At 50.8% G+C, this 14,750-nt stretch overlaps 1 long non-coding RNA gene across 1 annotated transcript in view; it reads right to left on the bottom strand.

Annotated features, from left to right (window-relative positions):
• Window positions 1-5,176: 5,176 nt before the first annotated feature.
• The window catches only part of LOC147115748 (uncharacterized), a 32,023-nt gene continuing 22,449 nt past the window's right edge, over window positions 5,177-14,750 (bottom strand). Inside the window, exon 3 of the long non-coding RNA XR_015078680.1 lies at window positions 5,177-5,496. This is a non-coding gene — a long non-coding RNA (uncharacterized LOC147115748). The remainder of the gene's footprint in view (window positions 5,497-14,750) is intronic.

Genomic DNA, 14,750 nt, shown 5'->3' with positions numbered 1-14,750 from the left:
CTGGTGGATCACCATTTCTTCGGTGGTCTGGGGGCTTCGGGGGTCAAACCAGGCCGCAGCCTGGGCTCGGATTTGGGGCAGGCAGTTTGTCATTAGACAACAGAGCCAGTGGGTCAATTGGACTTGGTTCAGTAATGTCCGCGCTGGCATTCCCGGGCATGCGCTCCGGTAGACTGGCCACAGCCTGTCTGCGAACGCCTGCGGGGACTCCCCTGGGAGCTGTACCGTTTTTTCCGCCCGGGCGAACGGACTACCATCATTGAGTCCCATGGCCTCCAATATCTCGTTCCTCAAATCCTCATAATCTTTCTGCCCCTTTTTACATTCATCAGATAGGGTCTGGAAGAGATCACTCCCCAGAGGAAACAGCAGCATCTTAGCTTGCTCTGCGTCATCGCAGTCATTAATGCACGCTGCCTGTTCTATCTCCCTGAAGTGCAGAGAGGGGTCTCCCTTTTTGGTGAGCTTGGGGGTGTGACTAACCATGGCCCTGAGCTGTTGGGTGCCATGCGGCACCACAAACTGATTTTGGATGGGCCCTGGGTCCTCGTCATCAACGGGCGGGCCGTACCTCCGTTGTCGGAGGGTGTACACTGGTCCTGGTCCCGGCCTATCTAGCGGGGCCCGCTGTGCTTCCCCTACCACTTCATCCTCCAACCCCCTTGCTGCCAGAACTCCTGAAAACTCGGAGATATGGGTGGCGGCCATGGGACCTCTGATTCCCTAGCCAACTTTGTTCTGGGTGCTGCCTGTGGGACGGTTCTGTTTGGGTTGCCGGTAAAGTTCGACTGGCCCGCCTTCGGGCTGATGAGGCATACCATGCCCTTCGCCCTCGATAAGGCCATGCCCAAGCTTTCTATCTCCTCCCTACAGGGCCCGTGATCTGCCTCCTCGAACCCCCGGTCGCAGGCTAGCTTGTATGCTGCCTTTACCTCCCTTACTTTCTCCTCCTGCTCTTTTAATTCTTGGGTGAGGTCGCAAATCGTGTCCTGCAGCCTTATCTCGCTGCCCCTCGCCTCTCTGACCTGGTATTCCAAGAGCTCCATCTTGCGCCTAGCGCTGGCTTTAATTTCAGCGGTCTGGTATTCCAGGCGCTCTACCCTTGCCTGATGTTCCCGTTGCATTTCGACGGCTCGGGCCTCCAGGCGCTCTACCTTTGCCTGGTGTTCCTTTGCCATCTGCGCTCTTTCTTGGCTTAACGCCTGAAGCGCCACTAGCACTTTCTCTTCCGCTAAAACCTTATCCTGCATTTCTAGGGCCAATTTCTTGAGCCTGGCAGCCTGTGCTGCTACAACACTGTCCAGCACTAGGACTTGTTTCTTGTAACACATTAACCAGACTGCCTTTTCAATTGCCCTCTTATGCTGTTTACTCGCCGTCCACTGGGCGGCGGCGTCTATGGGACGCTCGGCCTTTAACATAGCGCCCACCCATTTCTTGGCGATATTGACCTTTCTGCACACGTAAGTGGACAACCTCTCTTCCATTGCGGTTTCTCCCTCTGCACCACTGTCTGTCGTATAGCATACTGTCGCCGATGGTCCTGCCGCAGTCGCCATTTCTGTAGGGGGTTTTGGTTTGGGGTTTGTGTCTGGTCAGTCAGTCGTGTGTCTGAGCTGTTCCAGCCCCGTGCGGTTTGAATCACTTCCCCTTTGGTTCTGACCACCGGACTTATTTACAAGTAGCGATATAGACAAACAAGACCAGTGGTTCGGTGCAAAGAAAACCAATGTTTATTAAAATAGAGAACAATTACTATACAGAGAAAATCACTATCGATGCAGCACAATTACACTTAATGGGGGGAGGAGAAACGGACACATCGAGGGAAAATGACTAAAATGACACTTTAGCAATTCCCCTTAACTCCCACCCTTTACACCTATCTAGATTATCTTGTGATAGGCCAGAAAATTGATGCTCACCAGTCTAGGATGTTGATACGCCTGCTCCGTGCCCTGTTGCCTGCCAATGTCTTAGGTTTTCACCGCCCACAGCAGAGATACCCCAGTAATTTAAACGTAACTGCGGGTATTCTACTTCCCTGGACGGGCTCTTCGTCAACAATCCTCTTGCTGGGTTGATGGTAAGGCAGGGCACCAGAGGTGAGGCGGGAGAGAGAGAGAGAAATGGCCTCCCGAGGGACTAGTTATACCCTTCCCAGTAGCCCTTATCTCTCACCAGATCAGCTAATTTCTTTTGTCTAATCTGGAAGTATTGAAACTCATACAAAAGGTACCGATCTGGGCCCATCGACCTGGATGGCCGGTAATCGGTTTTACTGGTCTCATCAGTGTTCCCCTTTGTCTAACTGGTTTCGTGATGGGGCTATTCCAGTCTGAATGCCCCGTTGATCGTTTTGAAGTACTTAGGTAAACAATGTTGACGTTCTCTAAATGAAGGCCTGAATGCAGCTGAGCTTGTCCCACTACATATTCAATAGACCCTGTCTGCTTTTGATTGTTTGTGCAAACAACCTTGATGGCTTTTAATCAGAGGCCCGAATGCCACTGGGTTTGCTTCTAATGCATAAATGCAGAAGGTCTGTCTGCATTCAAGTTCTGGAAAGTTCCTTCTCACAGTCATCAGAATACAAGCTGTCAGTCCAAACTGAAACTTACAGGCTTTGGCCATGAGGCTGACTGCAGCCATCTTGTTGTGCCCTGGATTTTAAACTCAGTCCAACCAGGGTTCCTTTAATAAACCAAAAGTAAATCCTCGGGGGAGACATGAAATTTGCGAATCCTTTCAAGCGGAGTGTTCCCAAGCGAATGGACAGCGGGATGGAAAAGGAGCCTGCCTGTTCCTTACCTGTGAATCCCGACAGACTGTATGGGACCCCGTTAGATAGAGGTGAGGTGGTGGGGTTAGCTGAATGGATCACGGTGCATGATGCCCCCATGTCCAACAGATAGGTCCCTTTCACCTCTTCTACCTTCATCTCAATGAGGGGTCTCTTCCATAAGTCGTACTTAAGGGAACACAGGTAAACAGGATGCACTGGCTCTAGTCAGGGCTGTGGGTTGGATGGGGCGGATGGGGTCAGAGCACCAGTAGTGGCTGCTACCTTCCCTGGGCCAGTCAATAGGGTCCTCATTGCGTCCAAAAAGGACTCGACCGTGGCGGCAGGGATTCCTGTCTCTGTCTTTTGGGCTGGGGCTGAGGAATTCTTTCCCTTGTTATCCTTCCAGGGATTTCTACTCTCCTTCCTCCAGTGTCCATCCTTCCCACACCCATAACAGTTAAGCTTTGTGTTGGAGGGGTTATTCCCTTCCTGATGCCACTCCTTCCTACCCTGGCCAGGTTTCATTTCATGCACCTTCCCCTTGGGTGGGTGTGCATCGGTTCCCTTACCATTCCAGTAAGCTAGGGTCAATTGTCTGATCACCATCAGTTCGGTAGTCAGGGGATGCTTTGGGTTAAACCACATTCCTGCCTTGGCCCTGACCTGTGGCAAGCTGTTTGCCACCAGGCAACGAAGCCAGTGGGCCAGCTGATCCTGTCCAGGTTAGCCCGGTTAGGTGCCCCAGTACAGGCACTCCTATACACCGGCCACAACCTGTCTGCGAAAGCCTGCGGGGTTTCCCCTGCAAGCTGCACTGTCTTCACCACTCGGGAGAAAGGACTTCCCTCATTCATCCCCATGGCCTCAAGAACTTCCTCCCTGAGCTCCCCATACTCGCACTGTCCCCTCTTATACTGGTCAGAGAGGGACTGGAGGAGCTTACTCTCCAGGGAGAATAGCAGCATTTTGGCCTGTTCGGCATCATCGCACTTGTTGATGCTGGCTGCCTGTTCCACTTCCCTGAAGTGGACCAAGGGGTCCCCATTCTCTGTGAGTTTTGGTATATGGCTTACCATGGCCCTAGGCTGTTGGGTGCCGTAGGGAACTACGAACTGGTTTTGGAGGGGTCCCTCCTCTCCTTCATCAGCGGGTGGGCCAAACCTTCGCTGCCGGGCCGGGCACATTGGCCCCGGTCCCAGCTTCTCTTGCGGGGGTTTTTCCACCTCAGCTTCTACCCCTAACTCCACCCCCCCCCCTTGCTGCCAAATCTCGCTGAAACCTGGCGCTATGGGTGGTGGTCGTGGGTCCTCCTACTGCTCAACCGGGTCGTCCCTTGGCACTACCCGTGGTGTCTGAACCATTCTCTTCTCGTTCCCTGTAAAGTCGACCTGGGCTGCACTCGGGCTTATGAGGCCTTTTTGCCTTCCTTAGAGCAAGGCTCAGATTCTCTATCTGTTCCTGACAGGGGCCATGATCTGCATCTTCAAACCCCTGTGCGCTCGCTATCTTACAGGCTGCCTTTATGTCTCTTACTTTCTCCTCCTGCTCTCTTACTTGTCTTGCTAGGCGGGCATTCTTTTCCCGCAACCTCAGCTCATTGTTCTTGGCCTCAGTGACCTGACACTGTAAATATTCCTGCCTGGCCTTATGCTCCCCCATTAACTGCACCCTTTCCTGGTTCAGAGCCTGCAATCCTGCCGGTACCTTCTCCCCTGCTAGAGTTCTTGTTTGGACTTCCAGGGCTGACTCCCGTATCTCGGCTGCCTGTGTTTCAACGAGCCTGTCCAAAAGCTGGATCTGTTTCTTGAAGCACATCAGCCAGACTGCCTTTTCTATGGATTTCTTATGATCCTTCCCTTCTATCCATTTAGCTGCAGCATCTACTGGACGCCCAGCTTTTAACAGATTAGTGATCCACTTCTTAGTGATATTCACCTTACTGAAGACATAATTTGAAATCCTATCTTCCATTACAGTTTGCTCTTCCGAATCAGTGTCTACTGTATCGCACCCCTGATGCCGGAGTCCTGCCGCGGTCACCATTCTGTAGGGGGTGGTGTGTGGAGTCAGCTTTTCCCCTGACTGTTTTGAGCGGTTCGAATTGCTCCCACACCCCTGGGTTCTAGACTCCGGACTTAGGTACAGGCTGCGATACAAAATTGGAGTAGACAACTGGTTTGGTACAAGAACACTGTGTTTATTAGAGTCACAATAAAATTACACACTTAGATTATTGGAGTAGTTACAGACATTCAAGAGTACACTTAATTAAGAATGGGGAACACACGGCACAATGAGGGAAAATCACATTAATAATCCCCCTACCCTTGTCCCACCCCCAATACCTAACTAAATTGTACTAAAAGGGGCCAGGGATTATGCTCACCAATAGGGGTTTCTTGACAGTTCGAATCCTGTCAGTTAAGCCGGTTGCGTTTTTGGGGTTTGCTCTTTGTGTCCTTTGGGGCCTGCCGTCGCCACATGGTCCCAGTCTTAGAATCTGCAAAGGTTCTTCAGTTGGGTGGAGTCCGCAGATGCGGTAAGGGCGCGGTTGTGGATTTGTCTGGGTAAGTACCTTCTTTCCTTCATTAGTGTACTGGCCGCGCTAGACGTGCTCCTATCTAGTTATCCAGCAAGTTAAACACTTATTCAAACTAATTCTTTGTGAAGCCGTTTGCTGTTTGAAGCTTTACTTGAACAAATTTGTGAAACTGTAAACAAAGAAAAAGTATGTTTTGCACATAAACTGAGTACTATACATTCGATATTACATAAGATATAAACATATTTACAACAGTAGAATAGACTAATTGTATAACTAACTAACATTTGGACTCACTTCTGTAACTATCAAATATTAACCTTTTATAAACATAGTGTTATCAAAATACTACTCTGACAACGTTGCTATTATGCTAACAAACAAAGATACTCACAGATATTGCGCTTGGCCTAACATATGAAATCAGATTACATTGGATTGTGAAACCCTCATGGAATTCTCCATTACTCAGTTCAGGTTCTTCCTGGAATTCCACTTCCTGGGATTTCACTTCCTGGGTCACACAGGAAGAAAGGTAGAGAGGTCAAATGACCTCTCACAGGAAGAAAGGTAGAAAGGTCAAATGACCTCTGCTTCATACAAACTGCAAACATGATAACCACCACCAGAGGGTGCTATCTGCATATAAAATGGTTCATCAGTCCAGAACATCACTGCTATACAATAGCTACCACCAGAGGGTGCTATCTGCATGTAAAATGTCCAGAACAGTTAGAAATAGGGAATAAAGTTTTTATTGGGTACTTTAGCTTGTAGAGTGGAAAACTTCGGGTTTTGTTCTTCTGGTGGTGGTCTGGTCGTCGAGTTTTGTTGTGGCTGGGGTTCGGTTGGCGGTCTTCAGTGTCGGCTCGGTCGCGGTGGCCTAGATCATTACCTGTGTAGTGGTAATGATCTGAAGGTATGGTTTACATGGCCCTTTGTTACCGCGGTGCTCGTGGTCGGTCCTCGTGTCGGGCTGCGGCTGCGGCCTTGTTGTTTTCAGTTGAGCCTGCCCCACCATATCCCCTCGCTGTGATGTTCCACGAGCCTTCCAGTTGAATGCCCCTGTGTCCTGCAAGCTTCTGCCTCTGTGTGATGCCTTTTCTTTCTTTTGGTTACTGGTGGGCCTACAATTATACTGGTTTTGAGTTTGTTATCTGCGCGCCAAATCAGGGCTAGTTCTTTGTTGTTAAGGTGATTATAGTCGTTCACCATAACTGATTTTTGGGCGGTTGTCCCGTTGCTTAATGGTTTTTAATGTCTCGGTGTTTGTTATGCATAATGTAAATCTGTATCTTCCTGGCTTGGTAGCTAGTTCAAACTGTAAGCGATTATATATGCATAGTCTTGATGGGCTTTAGGTTTGTGCAAGATTAAGTCATTTCCTGAGTTGATTTGTTTTAAAGGGGAGAATGCATGTTCTGTCTCCTTTAGCTGTCTGGTTTGAAATAACAAATCAAAGCTGTCTCCCACAGGCCCAGGCATGTCAGGTTTTAAGGTTTTGAACTTGACATGCTGTTTGCAGGGTCCTGCTTTAACCTTGCAGGTTTTTCCATGAAGACCAAAAGCCATTCCCTTTAGGGTACCCTTACTAATAACTTGTCCTTCAGGGTCCCTTATTAATAACTTGGGAGGTGTGGGAAATTTGAGAATCCTACAGGGTAGAGGCTCAATTTTAATTCAGGGTAGGAATTGAGCAGGCGGAGAGCGGGAAGAGTGGCAAGCTCCCATGATGTTGCCAGTGTGAGTCCTGGGTTATTTTAATTCCCAATTGTCATTGTGATAGGATTTATAGGCTGCCTCCTTGCTCACAAGACAGGCAGCCCGCTCATTGTCACGGTGCAATTGCTGGTGGATCACCCAACGCCTATTTAAAGCGGGAATCATAGACATTTAAAGCAGAGAAGTAGGCCATTTGGCCCATCTTGTCTGCACCGTTCAAAAGAGCTATCCCGCCTAATCCCACTTTCCTGCTCTTGGTTCGTAGCCTTGCAGTTTATGGCACTTCAAGTGCATATCCAAGTACTTTTTAAATGTGATGAGGGTTTCTGCCTCTACCATTCTTTCAGGCAGTGAGTTCCAGATCCCCATCACCCTCTGGGTGAAAAAGGTTCTCTTCAACTCCCCTCTAATCCTTCTTCCAATTACTTTAAATCTATGCCCCCTGGTTATTGACCTCTCTGCTAAGGGAAATACATCCTTTCTATCTAGGCCCCTCAATTTTATACACCTCAATTAAGTCTCCACTCGGCCTCCTCTGTTCCAAAGAAAACAACCCCAGCCTATCCAATCTTTCCTCATAGCTAAAATTCTCCAGTCCTGTCAACATCCTCGTAAATCTCCTCTGTGCCCTCTCTAGTGCAATCACATCTTTCCTGTAATGTGGTGACCAGAACTGTACACAGTACTCTAGCTGTGGCCTAACAAATATTTTATACAGTTCTAGCATAACTTCTCTGCTCTTATATTCTATGCCTCAGCTAATAAAGGAAAGTATCCCGTATGCTTTCTTAACCACCTGTCCTGCTACCTTCAGGGATCTGTGGACATGCACTCCAAGGTCCCTCTGTTCCTCTACATTTCTCAGTATCCTACCATTTATTGTGTATTTCCTTGCCTTGTTAGCCCTCCCCAAATGCATTACCTCACACTTCTCCAGATTGAATTCCAGTTGCAGTTTTCTGCCTACCTGACCTGTCCATTGATATCTTCAATCTTGAAAAGGAATGCACCTCTTAAGGTGAGATTTCATTTCCTGATGCAGATTTCTGTTTTCAACAATGTGGACAGAATTGTTGTTGCTGTAACAATTCACAGAGCTGGCCCCAGGTTTTCCAATGTCTGCTCAGAGATCCTCATGGAGGAGGTCAGGTCAAGAAGAAAGGTACTGTTTCCCAGCACCTGCAGGAGCATCCCCAGGGCAACTATCTAGCAGGACTGGACAGAGCTGGCTGAGTGGATTAGTGCCAGCAGCATCACCCCCAGGACGGAAGAGGTTCAACAACCTCACAAAAGCAGCAAGTGTGAGTATAGTTCTTCTCAACATTCCTTTCACTTTACTCAGCCCATAGGTTGTACAGGCTCAAAGATTGCCTTAGCATGGCACTGAGAGGCTGTACAGTAGGAGTTGAGAGACTTCACTATGCAGCATAATGTTGTGAAGCTGGTTGAACAATCTCCAGGCTATCTGCTCCATTTCGCTTAGGGCCTGGATGTTCAATGGTCCTCCCTCACTCTTGCTCCTCTCCCTAGTGTGAGCCATTTTTTTCCTGCAGAAAGAGAGGGAGAGTGTTGCTGAGTGCTATTGAAGAGGAATATGTACTTGTGGGACTTCTTCATGTAGTGCATATGCTGAGAGTGAGAAGTTACAAGTTGCAAGCAGGACAAGGCAGTGTTCAATGGAAAGCAAGTGGTTGAAGTGTGAAGTAAGAAAGGAATTATCAGAGGACTTCCTTGTTTTGCAATTGCTACCATGAGAACAGAATGCTGTTGGTACCTGCTGTGAAGGCAGCAAACAAAAGCTGACTGTGTTTGGAATAAAAAGGAGAGGTGTTAGAGAGTTCCCTTGTGATTTGGTGGCGAAGAATGTGTTCCACTAAAAAAAGAGCAAACTAGCCAAGAATGAAATGCTATGGATAAACAGAAGTAGGATAAAATTGAATCTGAAGAAAAAGGCATACGCAAAGTATATAATCAATAAAGGAAAGGATGACAAAAGAGAATATGATGATATTAGGAAAGAGGTTAAAAACACAATTAGCAAGGCAAAGAGGGAATATGAAATAAAAATATCAACAAATATAAAAAGAAATAGTAAAGTATTCTATGGGCATCTAAGTAACAAAATGAGAGTTAAAATGGGGATAGGGCCACTAAGAGATGAGCAGGCTCAGCTGCGCTATAAACAGCGTGAGGGGAGGAGCGGTGAGCAGAGCAGAGGCAGCGGCACTATAAACATCACGAGAGGAGCAGAGAGAGGAGCGGAGGCAGCAGCGTTATAAACAGCACGAGAGGAGCGGGCTCAGCAGCGCTATAAACAGCGTGAGAGGAGCGGAGGCAGTGGACCTGAGCGGGAGCGACTCAGCAAAGGCAGAATTGGAAAGAGTGTGGTCAGAATTAAAAAGTGACTTCGACACAAGGGAAGGAGCTGATTGGTAAGTAGTTGGTAAGTGTTTCTAGTTAATAGTTAATCTATATATATATATAAAACAGTCTTTCTTTCTGTCTGTCTTTCTGTCTGTCTTTCTGTCTGTCCGGCTATACAATCAAAAGTTATAGAGCGTACCAACACATGTGTTATATCAAAAGAAAGCTTATGATTATCGAAACCTCATAAGCATATTTACTTTTTGCTCAGACAAAAATTGTTCAGGCAGTATACAAAAACCCTTCAAAAACCTTCAAAATTCCACTCATTATCCACTCATTAGCATTCAGTGACGTGAAGGTTGACCAATCCTGTGACATCATGATTGACCAATCCTACAGTTCAGTCACCTGATGGTTGACCAATCGGTGCATGTGTGGGCACGACTAATCATTCTCAGCTCAGGGATCTGGCAGCCATTACACACCAGCTGGGCATGAAGCTAAAAATATGGTAATCGAGGTCAGTATCTTTTTCAAAAAAAATAAGATTTACCAAAAATGTTTTATAAGTACTTTAACTTTCATCTTTGAAGTTATTAAAAGCTAGAAATGTTTAGGTTAAAAAACAGTGGAAAATACCCGAGGCCCCGGGGCCTAGGCTTCTCCAACTGCCGACAGGCCAAATGCAGTCCCAGGCTCCCGGCCCAGACATCGACCAGGCCCAAAAAAGCCCTGGCAACGCCGGGCACCCCCAGCTAGTAGTCTATAAAGTAAAGGCATGGCAGGGCAGCTCAGTCCCATGGAATGCACATCCTGTGCCATGTGGGAAGTCCTGGACACATCTTGTGGCCTGGATGACCATGTGTGTGGGAAGTGTCGTCAGCTACAGCAGCTCGAGCTCCGGGTTTTGGAGCTTGAGCGGTGGCTGGAGTCTCTGCAGTGCATCCACGAGGCTGGGAGTTACGTGGATAGCATGTTTCTGGAAGTGGTCACCCCACAGCTTAAGAGTGTGCAGGCAGAGAGAGAATGGGTGACTGCCAGACAGAAGAGGAGGGCCGGGCAGGTAGTGCAGGAGTCCCCTGAGTGCATCTCGCTCGCTAACCAGTATTCAGTTCTGGATACTGGTGAGGGCAATGGTTCCTCTGGGGAGTGCAGCCAGAGCCAAGTCCACGGCACCATGGGTGGCTCAGCTGCACAGGTGGGGAGGAAGAAGAGTGGAAGAGCAATAGTGGTAGGGGATTCGATAGTTAGGGGAATAGACAGGCATTTCTGCAGCCGCAGACGTGACTTCAGTATGGTATGTTGACTCCATGGTGCCAGGGTCAAGGATGTCACTGAACGGCTGCAGGACATTCTGAGGGGGGAGGGTGAACAGCCAGAGGTCATGGTTCACATCGGTACCAACGACATAGGTAGAAAGAGGGATGAGGTCCTGCAGGCAGATTTTAGGGAGCTAGGAAAGAGATTAAAAAGCAGGACCTCAAAGGTAGTAATCTCAGGATTACTCCCAGTGCCACGTGCTAGTGAGTACAGAAACAGGAGGATAGAGCAGATGAATGAGTGGCTGGAGAGATGGTGCAGGAGGGAGGGCTTTAGATTCCTGAGGCATTGAGACTGTTTCTGGGGGAGGTGGGACCTGTACAAGCTGGACAAGTTGCACCTCAACAGGATTGGGACCAATATCCTCATGGCGGGGTTTGCTAGTGCTGTTGGGGAGGGTTTAACATAGCCTGGCAGGGGGATGGGAACCTGAGAGTGGATTCAGAAGAGAGAAAAGTAAAGCTGGAAATGGTAGGCAGAAAATTAGTAAGCGAGTTTGGAAGACAGAGGAAACAAAGGCTAGAAAATAGACAACAAGGGAGTTTGGCAGTGCTAAATGGTATATACTTCAACACAAGGGCCTAGAAATTCAGTATAGCCACTTTTGGGGCGCTAAAGTCGGGCGGCCGCTAAAGTTTGCGCCCGGCGCAAAGTCGCGCCCCCTTCGCCGATATTCAGTCGCATCGCCCCAAGAGGTTGCTGCTGCGCTAAAACAGGCGATGCACGACTATCTTTAGGTGCTAAGCCGGCGTTGCTGAGCGATACCCCCGAGGCTGGCGCAGCGCCGGTGCGGCGAGTTCTTGATTGACGGCAGACACTCTGGCGCCGGTCAGCTCTTAAAGGGGGAGGGTCGATTTGTTTGCCTGCCACGCCCTGCACACTGCAGCCCTCAACCTAGGCCTGACCACTTCAGCTTCACCTGCACAATGCCCAGGGCTATGGAGAAGGCCAGGGAGAGAGCGCAGCGCTTCAGCGATGGTGACCTGAGGCTGCTGGTTGGCGGAGTGGAGCGCAGGCGCCATGTTCTGTTCCCAGAAGGTGGCAAGAGGCCGCTGCCCAGCGCCTACCGGAAAGCCTGGAGGGAGGTCTCCAACAGGGTGTCTTCCAACAGCGTGGTTGCCAGGACTCCTGTGCAATGCCGGAAGAAGTTCAACGACCTCACTCGGGTTGTCAGGGTGAGTACCCTTTCCAGTGTCCTCCTCATCCTTGCATGTGCACCTCACTTTATGGGCAAAGGGACATGAAAGCCCTAATGGCCAGCCCTCATCCAGCAGCTATGGGACTGGCATGAAAATCACTTGCACATTCAGCACTTTACACACTGTACAAGCTATTCGACCATGGGAGGCATTGCAGACAAGATCAGGGCTACACACTGTACAAGCTATTCGACCATGGGAGGCAGTGCAGACAAGATCAGGGCTTCACACTGTACTTAGAGGCCGTCCTTTCTCTTGCAGGCCAAGGTGGCGCACAACCAGCGCAACCGAACTGAGACCGGGGGAGGCCGTCCTGACCTCAAAGAGCTCTCCGACCTCGACCAGCATGTGGAGCGCATTATGGCAGGCCGGCTGATTGGCCCCGTCGCCAGTGGAGATGCCGACCCTGTTCTGGGCACCAATGGTAAGGGCATCACCTTTTGGACCTCTCTCGTTCCACTTGCGCATGAGATCAGCATCCTTTGCCACTGTCCGACCAATGCGGTGAATGGCAGCACTCATGCCTCCCTCGCTGCCGCCCTGTCCTCACTCTAAAGCTACTCTTGTGCCTTCCTGCTTTCAGATGGTAAATCGTCAGGTGAGGAGGCAGGCCCTCAAGCTGCCACTGTCAGCCCTTCGGAAGACGAGGAGGAGGAAGAGGAAGCCGGCCCATCAGTGCCACCCTCAGCCGCGCCAGCCCATGGTGATGTAGGGGACACGTCTTCCCTGGAGGGGAGCCGGGGGGAAGGGTCGGAGGAGAGTGAAGCTCCGGGGCCCAGCGGCCTGCAGCAACGGCGGAGGGGTGGGGAAGCTCGGCGGACTTCTCCCCAGAGGGTGAGTGCGGCCTCCAGTCCTGCGACGGTGAGCGCAGAGGAGGTGCGGCTCCTGGAGGAAATGGCCGTCCAGGCTGAGCGCAGGCACAATGAGCTCATGGCTGCAGTGGCAAGGATGCCTGACTCCATTGAGTCTTTGTCAAGGAGTGTGCAGCAATTTGGAGCAGCACAGGCCAGGAGTCTGCAGGACTTCGCGGCAGCACAGGCGGCTTCGAGCCAAGTGCTCAGTCGTGCCGTCCATTCACTGGCTGCTGTCATGCGGACACAGACCAGGGCCACACGGGCACTAACTGCTGCCACCCTCGCTGGATCAGCCAGGCATCGCCACGGCACCCGCCGCGCAGCAGCAGCCCAGCAGTCTGTCCTTCAGCTGTTTGCTGCACATGCTGCAGTGCTGGCCCGTGCGAGTGCCACTGTATCAGGCGACCAGCGAGCACCTGCGATCTGCCAGGTTGGCACCATTCCTGCAGCCGACACCGCCACTCCGCCATTGCAGCTGCCACGAGCCGCTGGGCAGACTGCTGCCGCCCAGCCAGAGTTGGAGCAGTCAGCAGCCAGCCACTCCAAGGCCAGAGCTGGTGCAGGCCGACCCCCAAGGGCATCTGCCGTCACGCCATCTGCCCCTCAGCAGCCTTCCCCCAGCCTTGCTGCAGCCACTGGGCTCCCATTGAGGAGGAGCTGCAGGGCGGGCAGGGGCCAGGCAAGGATGCGAAAGGCATCGCCCTTGCAGGGCAAAAAGTAGAAGGTATGCTCAAATGCCTGTTGTGTTTTTGTAAGGCCGAGACTGGTGTCTTTCTTTCTTTTTGTAAGGCCGAGACTGGTAGTTTTGTGTTTTTGGAGGGGGCTTCTCCACATGAGGATGTAATGTGGGAAGGGCAGAGGTTTGCAATAAATTATTGTTGTTAAATTGCACTGTGCATGGTTTTTTGGTTAAGTCCTGGTTGGCCTGCTCGGCTGAGGGCTTGTGGAGCGGCTACATTCATCTGCTGACATTGGCACAAGCCATTCCCTGAGAGGGGGCCTAGAACTGACGTTCAATAAGCCGGCGACGGGCGGCCCTTGCACTTTCTGCCTCCCTCCTGTGCTGGTCCTCCTCCTCCTCCTGAGGTGGTCCTCCAATCTCTGGTGGCAGTGGCTGAGTCCTGCGGATAGCCAGGTTGTGCAGCATGCAGCAAACGACCACGAAATGGGAGACTCGCTCCGGCGAATATTGTAGGGCTCCACCGGAACGATCCAGACAGCGGAACCGTTGCTTCAGGACGCCGATTGTTTGTTCGATGATGTTCCTGGTCGCTTGATGGCTATCGTTGTATCCCTCTTCAGCAGGGGTGCTGGGCGCACAGAGCGGGGTCATCAGCCAGGTACACAAAGGATAGCCTTTGTCCCCGATAAGCCATCCTCGTGGGTGAGGCTGTGCCTGGAACATGTCTGCCACAGAAGTCTGTCGCAGGATGAAGGCATCGTGGCTGCTGCCTGGAAAGCGGGCATTGACAGCTAGGTTGAGCTGCCTGTGGTCACACACCAGCTGGACGTTCAGCGAATGGTAGCCCTTCCGGTTGCGGTAATCCTCGGCATTCTCCAGAGGTGCCCGCAAAGCCACATGCGTGCAGTCAATGGCGCCCTGCACCATGGGGAAGCCCGCGAATGCTGCAAAGCCCATTGCACGCTGTTGCTGCTTGGCAAGGGCCATGGAGAAGGAGATGAACTGACGTCTCCTTTGGAAAAGGGCATTGGTGACCTGGCGGATGCAGCAATGCACGGCGAACTGGGAGATGTTGGCAATGTCCCCAGCAGTGGATTGGAAGGAGCCGGTGGCATAGAAGTTGAGAGCCACCGTCACCTTCACTGCCACCGACAGAGACGTCCTGCACCTCAGCTGTGGCTGCAGATCACCGCCAAGCAGGTGGCAGATCTCTGTGACCACCTCCCTTCGGAATTGCAGCCTCCGAACACACTGCTCTTCAGACATGTTGAGATAGGAG

This window comes from Somniosus microcephalus, chromosome 6, assembly GCF_052327205.1.
Source record: "Somniosus microcephalus isolate GS21.2 chromosome 6, FLI_Smic_1.0, whole genome shotgun sequence".
Lineage (NCBI taxonomy): Eukaryota > Metazoa > Chordata > Chondrichthyes > Squaliformes > Somniosidae > Somniosus > Somniosus microcephalus.
The sequence above is the reverse complement of the archived record's forward strand: the minus strand, read 5'-3'. Positions and strand labels throughout refer to the sequence as shown.